Here is a 17,825-nt window from a genome sequence, read left to right as displayed (position 1 = left end):
CTACAACTACTAAGCAAGGAAAATAAAGATAGCAACTCAAAAAAGCAATAAATGACATGAAACATAAAATTGCATTAAATGTAAATGAAAATAACAAGAGTGTGTATAAACATAAAAGACAAATAAAATGAGAAATTAACAAGATAAACAAGGAAATTAAGATAATAAAGTAAAGAAAGGTACAAGAAACTGGATCAAAACAAGAATTAAAAGTAGCAATTACAAGGAAATTAAACTAAAAATCCTAGGTTATAGAGAGAAGGGGGAGCTTCTCTCTCTAGAAAATAAACTACATGACTAAAATCTAACCCTAATTGCTCCCCCCTTTCACATGGAAAGAGGGCCCCTTTGATATAGTGTGAATCAGCTTTAGAAAGTCCCAAAATTGGGCTCTGGAGGCCCAGAAATCGCCCCCAGCTATTTCCATTAAGTAAGTCATGTGCTGGGACTTATGCGTATGCACAGATGTGTGCGTATGCACACTCGCTGATTGATGAGCGAATAATTTATACGCTTTTTGGCATTGTTTTTAGTATGTTTTTAGTATATTTTAGTTAGTTTTTATTATGTTTTTATTAGTTTTTAAATAAAAATCACATTTCTAGACTTTACTATGAGTTTGTGTGTTTTTTTGTGATTTCAAGTATTTTCTGGCTGAAAGTGAGGGACTTGAGCAAAAATCTTATTCAGAGGCTGAAAAAGGACTGCAGATGCTGTTGAATTCTGACCTCCCTGCACTCGAAGTGGATTTTCTAGAGCTACAGAAGCTCAATTGGCGCGCTCTCAATTTCTTTAGAAAGTAGACATTCTGGGATTTCCATCAATATATAATAGTCTATACTTTGCCCGAGATTTGATGGCCCAAATTGGCGTTCCAAGTCAGCATAGAAATTCTGGCGTCAAAACGCCAGAACTGGCATAAAAGCTGGAGTTAAACGCCCAAATTGGCACAAAAGCTGGCGTTTAACTCCAAGAAAAGCCTCTACATGTGAAAGATTCAACGCTCAGCCCAAGCACACACCAAGTGGGCCCTGAAGTTGATTCTGCATCATTTACTCATTTCTGTAAACCATAGGTTACTAGTTTTCTACAAATAGGACCTTTTGCTATTGTATTTTAAAAACAGACTTGATCATACTTTTGATCTTGGCTCTTCTGGTTCCCTCTCTGGGGCCGAAGCCAATGATCACCATTATCACTTTTGTATTTTCAACGGTGGAGTTTCTACACATCATAGATTAAGGTGTGGAGCTCTGATGTTCCTCATGAATTAACGCAAATTACTATTGTTTTTCTATTCAACTCAAGCCTATTTCTATTCTAAGATATCCATTTGTTCTTCAACATGATGAATGTGATGATCCGTGACACTCATCATCATTCTCACCTATGAACGCGTGCCTGACAGCCACTTCCGTTCTACATGCAAACAAGCTTGAATGTGTATCTCTTGGGTTTCTAATCTAAGATTAGAACCTTCGTGGTATAGGCTAGAATCATTGGCGGCCATTCCTGAGATCCGAAAAGTCTAAACCTTGTCTGTGGTATTCTGAGTAGGATCAGGGAAGGGATGACTGTGACGAGCTTTAAACTCGCGAGTGTTGGGCGTAGTGACAGACGCAAAAGGATCAATGGATCCTATTCCAACATGATGGAGAACCAACAGCTGATTAGTCGTGCGGTGACAGCACATTTGGAACATTTTCACTGAGAGGACGGGAAGTAGCCATTGACAACGGTGATGCCCAACATAAAGCTTGCCATGGAAAGGAGTATGATTGATTGGAAGAAGACAATAGGAAAGCAGAGGTTTAGAAGGAAAAAAGCATCTCCATACGCTTATCTGAAATTCTCACCAATGAATTACATAATATCTCTATCCTATTTTATGTTTTATTCATATTTTAATTATTAATTCTCCATAACCATTTGAATCCGCCTAACTGAGATTTACAAGATGACCATAGCTTGCTTCAAGCCGACGATCTCCGTGGGATCGACCCTTACTCACGTAAGGTTTACTACTTGGACGACCCAGTGCACTTGCTGGTTAGTTGTGCGGAGTTGTGACAAAGAGTTGAGATTACAATTGTGCGTACCATGATGTTGGCGCCATTGATGATCACATGCTCTGAGTATCTGTGAGGCTCCATGAGAGCCCACTGTCAAGCTACTGAAATTAAAGAAGCGCTTGTTGGGAGGCAACCCAATTTTACTTATCTATGTTAAATTTCTATTATCCATTGTTATTTTATGTTTTCTGTAGGTTGATGATCATGTGAAGTCACAAAAACAATTGAGAAAGCAAAAACAAACTGAAAAACAGAATGAAAAATAGCACACCCTAGAAGAGAAGCCTACTGGCGTTTAAACGCCAGTAAGGGCAGCAGAATGGGCGTTAAACGCCCAGTCTGGCACCATTCTGGGCGTTTAACGCCAGAAATGGGCACCAGACTGGCGTTTAACGCCAGAAAAGGGTAAGAAGCTGGCATTAAACGCCAGAAATGGGCAGCAACCTGGCGTTTAACGCTAGGATTGGCAGCAAAGGGCGTTTTGCAAGCCTAATTGGTGCAGGGATGAGAAATCCTTGACACCAAAAGATCTGTGGACCCCACAGGATCCCCACCAACCTCAACTCACTCCCTCTCTTCTTCACACCTTTTCATAATACCCTTCCCCAAATACCCTTCACCAATCACCTCAATACCTCTTCCCCAAAAACCCCTCACCTATCAAATCCTACCCTCTTCTCCATAAACCCTTCACCAATCCACATCCATCCATCATAAACCCCACCTACCTCACCATTCAAATTCAAACCACTTTTCCTCCCAAACCCACCTATACATGGCCGAACCTTACCCTCTCCCCACTCCTATATAAACCCATCTTCACCCCTTTATTTTCACACATCTTAAACACTACTTTTCCCCCTTGGCCGAAACAATAACCCCCCTCTATCTCCTCTATTTCTTCTTCCTCTACTCTCTTCCTTCTTCTTTTGCTCAAGGACGAGCAAACCTTCTAAGTTTGGTGTGGTAAAAGTGTTACTTTTTGTTTTTCCATAACCATTTATGGCACCTAAGGTCGGAGACACCTCTAGAAAGAGGAAAGGGAAGGCAAAAGCTTCCACCTCCAAGTCATGGGAGATGGAGAGATTCATCTCAAGGGTACATCAAGACCACTTCTATGAAGTTGTGGCCAAGAAGAAGGTGATCCCTGAGGTCCCTTTCAAGCTCAAAAAGGGTGAATACCCGAAGATCCGACATGAGATTCGAAGAAGAGGTTGGGAAGTTCTCACCAACCCCATTCAACAAGTCGAAATCTTAATGGTTCAAGAGTTCTATGCCAATGCATGGATCACCAAGAACCATGATCAAAGTGTGAACCCGGACCCAAAGAATTGGCTTACAATGGTTTGGGGGAAATACTTAGATTTCAGTCCGAAAAATGTAAGGATGGCATTAAACTTGCCCATGATGCAAGGAGATGTACGCCCCTACTGATGCCAGGGCATCTTGGCCAGTTTCACTGACCTTTTCTTTACTGTTTTTAGGTTAGTTTCATGCATTTCTTTAGGAAATAAGCTAGTTTTGGGTAGATATTCACTTATGCCTTGATTCAAGCATACATTGTGCATTTTACATAATTTCATGAGGATTTTGCATAAGTTTAGTGACAATTATTATGTTGCATTACTCATGACTTGGACTAGAGCTTTGATACACTTTATTGCTTGATTTCAGGACCAAATGGAAGCAAGAAAAAGGGAGGTAACTTGCAAGATTAATGAGAAAAGTGATTGCTAATAACACTCTCAAAAAGCCATCAATGCCCACGTTAGAGAGTCACGTTAACTAAGTTAACGTGAACTCTAACGTGGAGAAGAGAAGTTGAGCCAACGTTAGTGACACTTAACATTGTCACTAACGTTGGCAATTACTCATAAGTGGCCACGTTAGAGGGCACGTTAACCTAGTTAACGTTGCCTCTAACGTTAAGGGGGGAAGAGAAGCCAACGTTAGTGACACTCAACATTGTCACTAACGTTGGCCTATGGTGCAAAGTACCACGTTAACTCCCACGTTAACTTGGTTAACATGGGAACTAACGTAAGGGATGAAGAGTTGTCGACAACGTTAGTGACACTCAACATTGTCACTAACGTTGAAGCAACCACACAACCCCCAAGAGTCACGTTAACTTCCACGTTAACTTGGTTAACGTGGAAGCTAACGATGAGGAATGAAGAATGAGCCAACGTTAGTGACACTCAACATTGTCACTAACGTTGGGATGGCTAAAGATGGCCACGTTAGAAGCCACGTTAACCTAGTTAACGTGGACTCTAACGTGAGACCTAGGGGCACATTGGAACGTTAGTGACAATGTTGAATGTCACTAACGTTCTCGAAGGATGGCAAGGGCTACGTTAGAAGCCACGTTAACCTAGTTAACGTGGGCTTTAACGTGAAGCAAGAAGGGGCACACTGGAACGTTAGTGACAATGTTGAGTGTCACTAACGTTCTCGAAGGTTAACAAGGCAACGTTAAAAGCCACGTTAACCTAGTTAACGTGGGTTTTAACGTGATGCAAAGGGGTGCATTGGAACCTTAGTGACAATGTTAAGTGTCACTAACGTCCTCGAACTTATATTCTCACTAAATATTAACACCCCTGACGTCCTGAACAAATGTCTCCGCCCACTTCACACTTTCTCTCTGCAAGTAAAGCCAAGCCCAAATAAAGAAAGGAACTGCTTCAAACTCAAGATCCAAAGGCCCAAGACTTGAAGAATCACACTAGAAGCTGAGAAGAGTAGTATATATAGGAGTAGCTTTGAATTGAGAAAGAGTTCTGGAGGCTGAGAAAAAGAGAACTATTCTCTGTATTTTACTTTCTTTGCAATTTCTAGTTTTATGATGTATTCTCCATCTTTGTTTTCATTTTCAAGAGCTATGAACAACTAAACCCCTTTCATTGGGTTAGGGAGCTCTGTTGTAATTTGATGGATCAATACTAATTTTCATTATTCTTCTTCTATCTTTCCTCTTGATTTTACTTGAAAGCTTTCGATCTTCATCCAATTGAGTAGTTATCTTGGAAGAGAAGCTATTCAAACTTGGATCTCTTTTGAACCTTGAAAGAGGAATGAAGAGATCAAGCTAGAAATGCTTTCTCATGCTGGACCAAATTGGGTTTGGATGGGTATGTGACTATAACCCTCTAAATACTTGATTTGGGAAATGCATGTGGTATAATCAGTGACCATACTTCATCTCTTCTCATGAGCAATTGACCAAGGAATTGGCTATTGATCAAGATTTGAGAGATTGAATTGCAAGAAATTGTAATTCAATCACTTAAGATTGCCAAGGAGATCAATGAGTGCATTGATTGAGGAAGAGATGAAAATGAACTTGATCTGGAGAATTGCAACATCTCTTAAGCCCAATGAACTCCCCATCTCTGATCTTACCCATTATCTTTAATTTCTGCCATTTACTTTTATGAGCAAATCCCTCATTCCCATTTACAATTCTGTAATTTATTTTTAGTCATTTACTTCCAGTCCTTTAATTCTAGCATTTACTTTTCTGTTATTTACGTTCCTGCCATTTTTATTTTCTGCAACTCTCAACCCAAATTCTGGATTCGCTCAACTAGAACATTCTTCTAATTAAAGTTGCTTGATCAATCAATCCCTGTGGGATTTGACCTCACTCTATTGTGAGTTTTTACTTGACGACAAATTCGGTACACTTGCCGAAGGGAGATTTGTTGAGAGACAAGTTTTCCACGCATCAAGTTTATGGCGTCGTTGCCGGGGATTGATTGTGCATCAACAATGATTAAATTGAAAGATCACTAGATTGAGCATTTTTATTTTGTGAATTTCATTTCCTGTTTGAGTGATTTACTTTTTGTTTTAGTTAAACATCTTCCCTTCCTCCTCTACTCTTTTGTTTTTCTTTGTTATTTTCAATTCTATTTGCTAACCCACTAATTGTTTGATATATTGCATCACCCACAACTAACAGTAATTCTGACACAAATACTGTCTGCACCTATTTTCCTTGCTTGTACTTGTTGGTTGTATGACAGGGAGAAGAAGCGGGGCTTCAACTTCCTTTGATTCTGAACCTGAGAGAACCTTCCTTAGACTAAGGAGGGAGGCAAAAGAAAAACGTGAAGTTGGTGCTGAAGAAGAGGAGGAACACTTTGAGGAACCAAATATGGAAGAAAACATGGAAAATCATCATGAAGAAGAGACTCACAACCATGGCAGAGGAGGTGGAGCAAATCATGCTGGAGAGGATAGAAGAGTTTTGGGCTCTTACATCAATCCAAACCCAGGCAATTGTGGAAGTAGCATCCAAAAGCCAACAATCCATGCCAACAACTTTAAACTTAAACCACAGCTCATCACCCTTGTTCAGAACAACTGTTCGTTTGGAGGAGGTGTTCAAGAAGACCCCAATCAACATTTGACCACCTTCCTGAGAATATGTGATACAGTGAAATCTAATGGTGTTCATCCTGACGCCTATAGATTGCTCTTATTTCCTTTCTCACTCAGGGACAAGGCAGCCAAGTGGCTGGAATCCTTCCCAAGGGAGAGCTTGACAACTTGGGAGGATATGGTGAACAAATTCTTAGCAAGATTCTACCCTCCTCAACGAATTAATAGGCTGAGAGCTGAGGTTCAAACTTTCAGGCAACAAGATGGTGAGACTCTGTATGAAGCATGGGAGAGGTTCAAGGACTTAACAAGGAGGTGTCCACCTGACATGTTCAACGAATGGGTGCAGCTGCACATTTTTTATGAAGGTCTCTCTTATGAGTCAAAGAAGGCCGTAGACCATTCATCTGGAGGATCTTTGAACAAGAAAAAGACCATTGAGGAAGCCATAGATGTTATCGAAACAGTAGCAGAAAACGACTACTTCTATGCTTTCGAAAGAGGGAACACAAGAGGAGTGATGGAGCTAAACAATGTAGATGCTCTGTTGGCCCAAAACAAGCTCATTACCCAGCAGCTAGCTGACCTCACCAAGAAGATGGAGAGGAACCAAGTAGCAGCAATCTCATCTTCATCAACAATCCAAGAAGGAGTGAATGAAGAAGCAGAGGGGAGTCTGGAGCAAGCCAACTACATTGGGAATTCACCAAGGAAAAACTATGATCCATACTCCAAGACTTACAACCCTGGATGGAGAAACCACCCAAACTTTGGGTGGGGAAGTAAGCAAGATCAAAACCAAGACCAGAGGACATCTCAACAACCCCACAACAACACTTCTCCACATACTTATCAAAACCAAAATAGCACATCTGCTCTGAACCACTCATCAATTGATGACAAGATCTCTAAGATCGAAACCTTCATTGAAGGAATATGCAGAGACATTCAAGACAGTAAAGCATTCAGAGAGGAAGTGCAGTCAAACATGCAGAATCAAAATGCTGCCATCACAAAACTGGAAACACAAATCAGCTATCTGTTTAAGCAGCTTCCTAACCACAATTTTTGCTATAATGCCCATTCAAGCAAAAGAGAGGAGTGTCAAGCTATCACACTTAGGAGTGGGAAGGAACTGAAGGAACATCCCCAAAAACCACAAGAAGAAGGCTCAAATGAAAAGGGAGAAGAGCAAGATGGAATGCAACCCCCCACGCAAAGTCTGCAGAAAGAAAAAAAGATACCCCAACTGAACATCTCAAGAGCTCCATACCCCCAGTTATTGAAGAAAAAGAAAGATGACAACCAGTTCTTGAAATTTTTGGAAATCTTCAAGAAGCTACAAATCAACATACCATTTGCTGAAGCCATAGAACAAATGCCACTTTATGCCAATTTTTTGAAGGAGCTAATGACTAAGAAGAGAAGCTGAAAGAACAATGAGACTGTGATACTAACTGAAGAGTGCAGTGCTATCATTCAGCATAAACTACCTCAGAAACTGAAGGATCCTGGGAGTTTTCAGATCCCTTGCATTATAGGAGAAATCACAGTAGAAAAGGCTCTTTGTGACTTAGGGGCCAGCATCAATTTGATGTCAGTAGCTATGATGAGAAAGATGAAAATTAAGGAGGCTAAACCAACAAAAATGGCTCTACAACTGGCAGACCGGTCGTTCAAATTCCCTCACGGGATAGTAGAGGATTTGCTAGTAAAAGTAGGAGATTTCATATTCCCAGCAGATTTTGTGGTGCTGGACATGCAGGAAGACGCCAAGACCTCCATCATCTTGGGAAGGCCATTCTTGGCCACTGCTGGAGCTGTCATTGATGTTCAGAAGGGTGACCTCACCCTGAGATTACACAATGAAAAGATGACATTCAATGTGTTCAATGCCATGAGTTATCCACCGGAACAATTAGGGGAATGCATGAGGTTAGATGCACTTGAGGATGAAGTGGAGGAGAATTTTGAAGAAGATGAACCTGAAGAGAACGAGAGATTGGTGGAGGAAGAATCTGAATCAAGTGAAGAGGTAGCTACAGCAGAAATACATATACCAGATGCACCAAAGGAAGGGAACGAAAAATCAGAAGCACCCAAACTTGAACTCAAAGCATTGCCACCCACTCTCAAATATGCATATCTAGGAGAAAATGAAAACTACCCAATGATCATAAATTCATCCCTCAGTCAAGATCAAGAGGACGAACTACTCAAGATGCTGCGGGAGCATAAGGATGCCATTGGATGGACCCTTGTTGACTTGAAGGGAATCAGTTCAGCCATATGCATGCATAAAATACTGTTGGAAGATGATGCCAAGCCATCAATTCAATCCCAAAGAAGGCTGAACCCAATCATGAAGGAAGTGGTACAGAAAGAGGTTATGAAGCTTTGGCAAGGAGGGGTCATATACCCAATTTCAGACAGCCCTTGGGTTAGCCCCATACATGTTTTGCCAAAGAAGGGAGGGATCACTATGGTTACCAATGAGAAGAACGAGCTCATACCTACAAGGACCGTCATAGGATGGCGGATGTGCATAGACTACAGAAAACTCAATGAGGCTACTCAAAAGGACCATTTTCCCCTTCCATTCATGGATCAGATGTTGGAAAGACTTGCAGGGCACGCATATTATTGTTTTCTCGACAGTTATTCAGGATATAACCAAATAGTGGTTGATCCAAGAGACCAAGAGAAAACCTCATTTACCTGTCCGTATGGAGTGTTTGCCTATAGGCACATGCCATTTGGATTATGTAATGCCCCTGCAACTTTCCAACGCTGCATGCTTTCTATCTTTTCAGATATGATAGAAAAATTCATTGAAGTTTTTATGGATGATTTCTCGGTATTCGGAGATTCTTTTCCTAGTTGCCTACATCACCTCGCCTTGGTATTGAAAAGATGCCAAGAGACGAATTTGGTCTTGAATTGGGAAAAATGCCACTTCATGGTGACAGGAGGAATAGTCCTTGGTCACAAGGTCTCTCACCAAGGCATTGAGGTTGATAGAGCTAAAGTAGAACTTATTGAAAAACTACCCCCACCCAGTGATGTCAAGGCAATTAGAAGTTTTTTAGGGCATGCTGGTTTTTATAGAAGGTTCATCAAAGATTTTTCCAAGATAGCCAAGCCCTTAAGCAATCTCCTTGTATCTGATACACCATTCATCTTTGATGAAACATGCATGCTAGCATTTGCACATTTGAAAATGAGGTTATCCTCTGCTCCTATCATTTCCCCACCTGATTGGAACCTACCATTTGAATTGATGTGCGATGCATCTGATTTTGCAGTTGGGGCAGTGTTAGGACAAAGGAAAGATAACCTAGTTCATGTGATATACTATGCTAGCAAAGTCCTTAATGAAACTCAAAGAAATTATACCACTACTGAAAAGGAGTTGCTAGCAATAGTTTTTGCATTTGACAAATTTAGATCATACCTCATTGGTGCTAAAGTGATTGTTTTTACAGACCACACAGCACTTAAATATTTGTTTGCCAAACAATAATCAAAGCCAAGACTAATAAGGTGGATCTTACTGTTGCAGGAATTCAATATTGAAATCAGAGACAAGAAAGGAGTGGAGAACAAGGTGGCAGATCACCTATCCAGAATCCCTCATGATCAAGGTGGAGAGAATGATACAAATGTGAACGAGCTCTTCCCTGATGAGCAATTGATGACAGTTCACAAAGCACCATGGTTCGGAGATATTGCAAATTTCAAGGCAACTGGGGCATTACCCCCAGGGATCAATAAACATCAAAAGAGGAAGCTCATGAATGATGCAAAATACTTTGTCTGGGACGAGCCATATCTCTTCAAGAAATGTTCAGATGGAATTCTTAGAAGATGTGTTTCGGAAGAGGAAGGGAGAGAAGTCCTGTGGAACTGCCATGGTTCATGCTATGGCGGGCACTTTGGAGGAGACAGAACTGCAGCAAAGGTGTTACAAAGCGGATTCTTTTGGCCCACCCTTTTCAAGGATTCCAAGGAACTAGTAAAAAGCTGCAATGAATGTCAAAGATCTGGAAACCTGCCCAAAAGAAACGCCATGCCACAAAATTTCATCTTGGAACTGGAACTGTTTGATGTGTGGGGAATTGATTTCATGGGACCATTCCCAGCCTCATATGCAAACAAGTACATCGTGGTAGCAGTGGATTATGTTTCCAAATGGGTAGAAGCTATTGCAACCCCAACTAATGATAACAAGGTAGTCATGAACTTCCTCAGGAAGAATATCTTTAGCCGGTTTGGAGTCCCAAGAGCTCTCATCAGTGATGGAGGGAGCCACTTTTGCAACAAACCACTAGAAGCTCTCCTCTTACGATATGGGGTAAAACACAAAGTAGCCACACCTTACCATCCTCAAACAAGTGGGCAAACTGAGATATCCAACAGAGAGCTGAAAAGGATCCTGGAAAAGACTGTGGGCATATCTAGAAAAGATTGGTCGAAGAAGTTGGATGATCTCTTTGGGCATACAGAACAGCATTCAAAACTCCACTTGGAATGTCTCCATATCAACTAGTCTATAGGAAGGCTTGTCACTTACCACTGGAGCTGGAACACAAAGCTCTTTGGGCTATCAAGATACTAAATTTTGACAGCATTACTGCGGGTGCAAAAAGGATCTTGCAGCTGCAAGAGATGGAAGAATTCAGGTCACAAGCCTATGAAAACACTAAGATGTATAAAGAAAAGGCAAAGAGAAAACATGACATGCATCTGGCACCCAGGAGTTTCGAAAAAGGGCAGCAAGTACTCCTTTACAATTCTAAATTAAGGCTGTTCCCAGGAAAACTCAAGTCAAGGTGGTCCGGACCTTTCATGGTTACAAAAGTATCACCATATGGCCACATCGAAATCACAGATGAAGGTTCAGAGAGGACTTTTACAGTGAATGGACAAAGACTCAAGCATTACCTGGGCAACATGGGGGAAAACCCCAGAGTAAAGTACCATCTCAAATAAGTAAGGACTCGTCGAGCTAGCGACGATAAAAGAGCGCTCTGTTGGGAGGCAACCCAACCTCAGGTAGTTTCACTTTCATCTTTATTTCAATAAAAATTGCAAGTTGTTTCCCCTGTATTGTAAGGAGCTAAGTTTGGTGTTCCACACCAGAACAATCCAAGAGTGATAGTGTAGTTCTAAGTTTGGTGTTCCACTAAAAGACATTGGTTAGAATTACACTCCACTCCAAAAGAACATTGCTAGCTCCATCCAATCAAGAGAAACCACTTAGATGTAGTTAGACTATAGGTGATCATTGCTTTGTTGATAACAAGATATGAGGGTCTCTACATATAAGCAATATTTTGTACTGGGCAAAGAACTAAGTTTGGTGTTCACACACCAAATTGAGTTCAAGAGGCACAAGCATACATGTAAGCTAACTATGTCTCAAGTGCTTTGGGAACAAGCAACTTCCAGTAACCTTATAGGAATCTTATAAGGAAATGGTGCACCTTCACCCAAAGAAGCGAGGCAGCAAAAACTAGGATGATGACAAAGAGAGAGGGGGACCAGAGATCATCACCCGAAGGTTGTATTGTTACCTAATTCCATTTTACTCAAAATTGTTGAAAGTTGGAAGTTCGAATGCACTTTTGATTTGTAGTTACTCGTAGTTGAACCCTTTTTAAATTCTGTCTTTTAAATTCTGAATAGGTCTATGTACACTAGTCTTTATGTTACTGCACCATCACTTAACTTACTTGTATGCTGTCCCTTTAAATCAAATAAGAAGAGAAGGTTTATGTTTTTAAAAGACCAGAGTAGAATTCATATTATGGAAGTGCATTCATGAATCTTTGGGGTAGTCATAAGTTAGCTAAGTTGGTTCAACCACAAGGCTGGGATGACAATTATATGGCCTGAATACTTTGCTTTGTATACACTCATGAGACTAAGTTAATAACAAGATCCTAATAAGAGAAAAGGGAAAGAACAATGGAAGTGAAAAACAAAAGAAAAAGAGTAAGCAATAAGGCTAGGCATCAATGGTTTTAATCTTAAGGCAAGTGTCTGTGGTGCTCCTATGTGAGGGATCTACTTGGATGAATAAGCTCTTAGGGGTGCCTTATCACTTGGTAACTTGGGTTAACTAACTCGGGATTATCAGCTGAAAGTCCACTATCAAGAGTAACCTTCACTACAGAACACTTAGTAACCCAAAGAGGTGCTGGACACCAAGGTCTCAAGAAGAGAAAATAAACAAACTAAATGCCTGTAGTGTGTATGTATGGGGGATAGACTTGAGGGAGTAAGTCCTTAGGAGTTTCTCAACACCTAGCACCTTGAGCCAACTGGTTCGGGAGTGTTGGCTGAAAGCTTATCTTAAAGAGTTGCCCCCTTATAGAGCACTTAGCCTAAATAACACAAACACCCCTTGAAATAACAACAATAAAAGGATCAATGAATAAAGGTCTCATGGGATATAAACAAAGTGGGTGTTTTAGGACATGATAAAGGTCTGAAAGCCAGTAATGGAATGAACCTAAGTTGCTATGCATGAAATCACCATAAAATCAGTAACATAACTTCCACAAGAATGACTCATTCCTCTGGATATTCCATTCATCATTCTCTTGTTCCAGTACTTGCTTAGGGACAAGCAAGCTTTAAGTTTGGTGTTGTGATGCCAAGGCATCTTGGCCAGTTTCACTGACCTTTTCTTTACTGTTTTTAGGTTAGTTTCATGCATTTCTTTAGGAAACAAGCTAGTTTTGGGTAGATATTCACTTATGCCTTGATTCAAGCATACATTGTGCATTTTACATAATTTCATGAGGATTTTGCATAAGTTTAGTGACAATTATTATGTTGCATTACTCATGACTTGGACTAGAGCTTTGATGCACTTTATTGCTTGATTTCAGGACCAAAAGGAAGCAAGAAAAAGGGAGGTAACTTGCAAGATTAATGAGAAAAGTGATTGCCAATAACACTCTCAAAAAGCCATCAATGCCCACGTTAGAGAGTCACGTTAACTAAGTTAACGTGAACTCTAACGTGGAGAAGAGAAGTTGAGCCAACGTTAGTGACACTTAACATTGTCACTAACGTTGGCAATTACTCATAAGTGGCCACGTTAGAAGCCACGTTAACCTAGTTAACGTGGCCTCTAACGTTAAGGGGGGAAGAGAAGCCAACGTTAGTGACACTCAACATTGTCACTAACGTTGGCCTATGGTGCAAAGTACCACGTTAGCTTGGTTAACGTGGGAACTAACGTAAGGGATGAAGAGTTGTCGACAACGTTAGTGACACTCAACATTGTCACTAACGTTGAAGCAACCACACAACCCCTAAGAGTCACGTTAACTTCCACGTTAACTTGGTTAACATGGAAGCTAACGATGAGGAATGAAGAATGAGCCAACATTAGTGACACTCAACATTGTCACTAACGTTGGGATGGCTAAAGATGGCCAAGTTAGAAGCCACGTTAACCTAGTTAGCGTGGACTCTAACGTGAGACCTAGGGGCACATTGGAACGTTAGTGACAATGTTGAATGTCACTAACGTTCTCGAAGGATGGCAAGGGCTACGTTAAAAGCCACGTTAACCTAGTTAACGTGGGCTTTAACGTGAAGCAAGAAGGGGCACACTGGAACGTTAGTGACAATGTTGAGTGTCACTAACGTTCTCGAAGGTTAACAAGGAAACGTTAAAAGCCACGTTAACCTAGTTAATGTGGGTTTTAACGTGATGCAAAGGGGTGCATTGGAACGTTAGTGACAATGTTAAGTGTCACTAACGTCCTCGAACTTATATTCTCACTAAATATTAACACCCCTGACGTCCTGAACAAAAGTCTCCGCCCACTTTGCACTTTCTCTCTGCAAATAAAGCCAAGCCCAAATAAAGAAAGGAACTGCTTCAAACTCAAGATCCAAAGGCCCAAGACTTGAAGAATCACACTAGAAGCTGAGAAGAGTAGTATATATAGGAGTAGCTTTGAATTGAGAAAGAGTTCTGGAGGCTGAGAAAAAGAGAACTATTCTCTGTGTTTTACTTTCTTTGCAATTTCTAGTTTTATGATGTATTCTCCATCTTTGTTTTCATTTTCAAGAGCTATGAACAACTAAACCCCTTTCATTGGGTTAGGGAGCTCTGTTGTAATTTGATGGATCAATACTAATTTTCATTATTCTTCTTCTATCTTTCCTCTTGATTTTACTTGAAAGCTTTCGATCTTCATCCAATTGAGTAGTTATCTGGGAAGAGAAGCTATTCAAACTTGGATCTCTTTTGAACCTTGAAAGAGGAATGAAGAGATCAAGCTAGAAATGCTTTCTCATGCTAGACCAAATTGGGTTTGGATGGGTATGTGACTATAACCCTCTCAATACTTGATTTGGGAAATGCATGTGGTATAATCAGTGACCATACTTCATCTCTTCTCATGAGCAATTGACCAAGGAATTGGCTATTGATCAAGATTTGAGAGATTGAATTGCAAGAAATTGTAATTCAATCACTTAGGATTGCCAAGGAGATCAACGAGTGCATTGATTGAGGAATAGATGAAAATAAACTTGATCCGGAGAATTGCAACATATCCTAAGCCCAATGAACTCCCCATCTCTGATCTTACCCATTCTCTTTAATTTCTGCCATTTACTTTTATGAGCAAATCCCCCATTCCCATTTACAATTCTGCAATTTATTTTCAGTCATTTACTTCCAGTCCTTTAATTCTAGCATTTACTTTTCTGTTATTTACATTCCCGCTATTTTTATTTTCTGCAACTCTCAACCCAAATCCTGGATTCGCTCAACTAAAACATTCTTCTAATTAAAGTTGCTTGATCAATCAATCCCTGTGGGATTCGACCTCACTCTATTGTGAGTTTTTACTTGACGACAAATTCGGTAGACTTGCCGAAGGGTGATTTGTTGAGAGACAAGTTTTCCGCGCATCACCTACACTAGAAGTGTCAACTTTGATCAAAGGTTGGACCAAGTTCTTATAGATATTTGTGAAGAGGGCGCTCAATGTAAGAAAGATTCAAGAGGGAAGCCGGTCAGGTAAGAAGGCATGACCTTAAGCCCGTGGCTAGGGGATGGTTAGAGTTCATCCAACGCTCAATCATTCCCACTAGCAATCGGTCTGAAGTTACTATAGACCGGGCTATCATGATCCATAGCATCATGATTGGAGAGGAAGTAGAAATTCATGAGGTTATATCCCTAGAACTCTACAAGGTGGCGGACAAGTCCTCTAATTTGTCAAGGTTAGCCTTCCCTCATCTCATTTGTCACCTTTGCAATTCAGCTGGAATTGACATAGAGGAAGACATCCTCATTGATTAGGACAAGCCCATCACTAAGAAAAGGATGGAGCAAACAAGAGATCCCACTCATGGACAAGAGCATGAGGAAATTCCTCATCATGAAATCCCTGAGATGCCTCAAGGGATGCATTTTCCTCCACAAAATTATTGGGAGTAAATTAACACCTCCCTAGGAGAATTAAGTTCCAATATGGGACAACTAAGGGTGGAACACCAAGAGCATTCTATCCTCCTTCATGAAATTAGAGAAGATCAAAGAATCATGAGAGAGGAGAAACAAAGGCAAGGAAGAGACATTGAGGAGCTCAAGCACTCCATAAGATCTTCAAGAGGAAGAACTAGCCGCCATCACTAAGGTGGACCTGTTATTCAATTTTCTTGTTCTTTATTTTCTATTTTTTGAATTTTTATGCTTTATGTTTATCTATGTTTGTGTCTTTATTACATGATCACTAGTGTCTTAGTGTCTATGTCTTAAAGCTATGAATTTCCTATGAATCCATCACCTTTCTTAAAAGAAAAATATTTTAATCACAAAAGAACAAGAAGTACATGATTTCGAATTCATCCTTGAAACTAGTTTAATTATTTTGATGTAGTGACAATACTTTTTATTTTCTGAATGAATGCTTAAACGGTGCATATTTTTGAATTTGTTGTTTATGAATGTTAAAATTATTGGCTCTTGAAAGAATAATGAAAAAGGAGAAATGTTATTGATAATCTGAAAAATCATAAAATTGATTCTTGAAGCAAGAAAAAGTAGTGAAAAGCTTGCAGAAAAAAAAGAAAGAAAAAGAAAAAAAAAAGACAAGCAGAAAAAGCCAATAGCCCTTTAAACCAAAAGGCAAGGGTAAAATAAAAAGGATCCAAGGCTTTGAGCATCAGTGGATAGAAGGGCCTAAAGGAATAAAATCCTGGCCTAAGTGGCTAAACCAAGCTGTCCCTAACCATGTGCTTGTGGCGTGAAGGTGTCAAGTAAAAACTTGAGACTGAGCGGTTAAAGTCGTGGTCCAAAGCAAAAAGAGTGTGCTTAAGAGCTCTGGACACCTCTAATTGGGGACTCTAGCAAAGCTGAGTCACAATCTGAAAAGGTTCACCCAGTTATGTGTCTGTGGCATTTATGTATCCGGTGGTAATACTGGAAAACAAAATGCTTAGGGTCACGGCCAAGACTCAAAAAGTAGCTGTGTTCAAAAATCAACATACTGAACTAGGAGAATCAATAACACTATCTGAATTCTGAGTTTCTATAGATGCCAATCATTCTGAACTTCAAAGGATAAAGTGAGATGCCAAAACTGTTCAAAGGCAAAAAGCTACTAGTCCCGCTCATCTAATTGGAGCTAAGTTTCATTGATATTTTTGGAATTTATAGTATATTCATTTCTTTTTATCCTATTTGATTTTCAGTTGCTTGGGGACAAGCAACAATTTAAGTTTGGTGTTGTGATGAGTGGATAATTTATACGCTTTTTGGCATTATTTTTAGTATGTTTTTAGTATATTTTAGTTAGTTTTTATTATGTTTTTATTAGTTTTTAAATAAAAATCACATTTCTGGACTTTACTATGAGTTTGTATGTTTTTCTGTGATTTCAGGTATTTTCTGGCTGAAAGTGAGGGACCTGAGCAAAAATCTGATTCAGAGGCTGAAAAAGGACTGCAGATGCTGTTGGATTCTGACCTCCCTACACTCGAAGTAGGTTTTCTGGAGCTACAAAAGCCCAATTGGCGCGCTCTCAGTTTCTTTGGAAAGTAGACATCCTGGGCTTTCCAGAAATATATAATAGTTTATACTTTGCTTTAGATTTAATGGCCCAAACCGGCGTTCCAAGTCAGCATAGAAATTCTGGCGTCAAAACGCCAGAACTGGCATAAAAGCTGGAGTTAAACGCCCAAACTGGCACAAAAGCTGGTGTTTAACTCCAAGAAAAGCCTCTACACATGAAAGCTTCAACGCTCAGTCCAAGCACACACCAAGGGGGCCCTGAAGTGGATTCTGCATCATTTACTCATTTCTGTAAACCCTAGCTTACT

General features: G+C 40.2%; 1 non-coding gene across 1 annotated transcript; it reads right to left on the bottom strand.

Moving 5' to 3' along the window:
* Positions 1 to 6,690: 6,690 nt before the first annotated feature.
* On the bottom strand, positions 6,691 to 6,794 carry LOC148555514 (small nucleolar RNA R71). The gene has a single exon (XR_015886365.1). It is a non-coding gene; the product is annotated as a small nucleolar RNA R71 (small nucleolar RNA).
* Between the last annotated feature and the right edge of the window lie 11,031 nt (positions 6,795 to 17,825).

This window comes from Arachis ipaensis, chromosome B6 (genome assembly GCF_059453495.1).
Source record: "Arachis ipaensis isolate K30076 ecotype BB chromosome B6, ASM5945349v1, whole genome shotgun sequence".
NCBI lineage: Eukaryota > Viridiplantae > Streptophyta > Magnoliopsida > Fabales > Fabaceae > Arachis > Arachis ipaensis.
The sequence above is the reverse complement of the archived record's forward strand: the minus strand, read 5'-3'. Positions and strand labels throughout refer to the sequence as shown.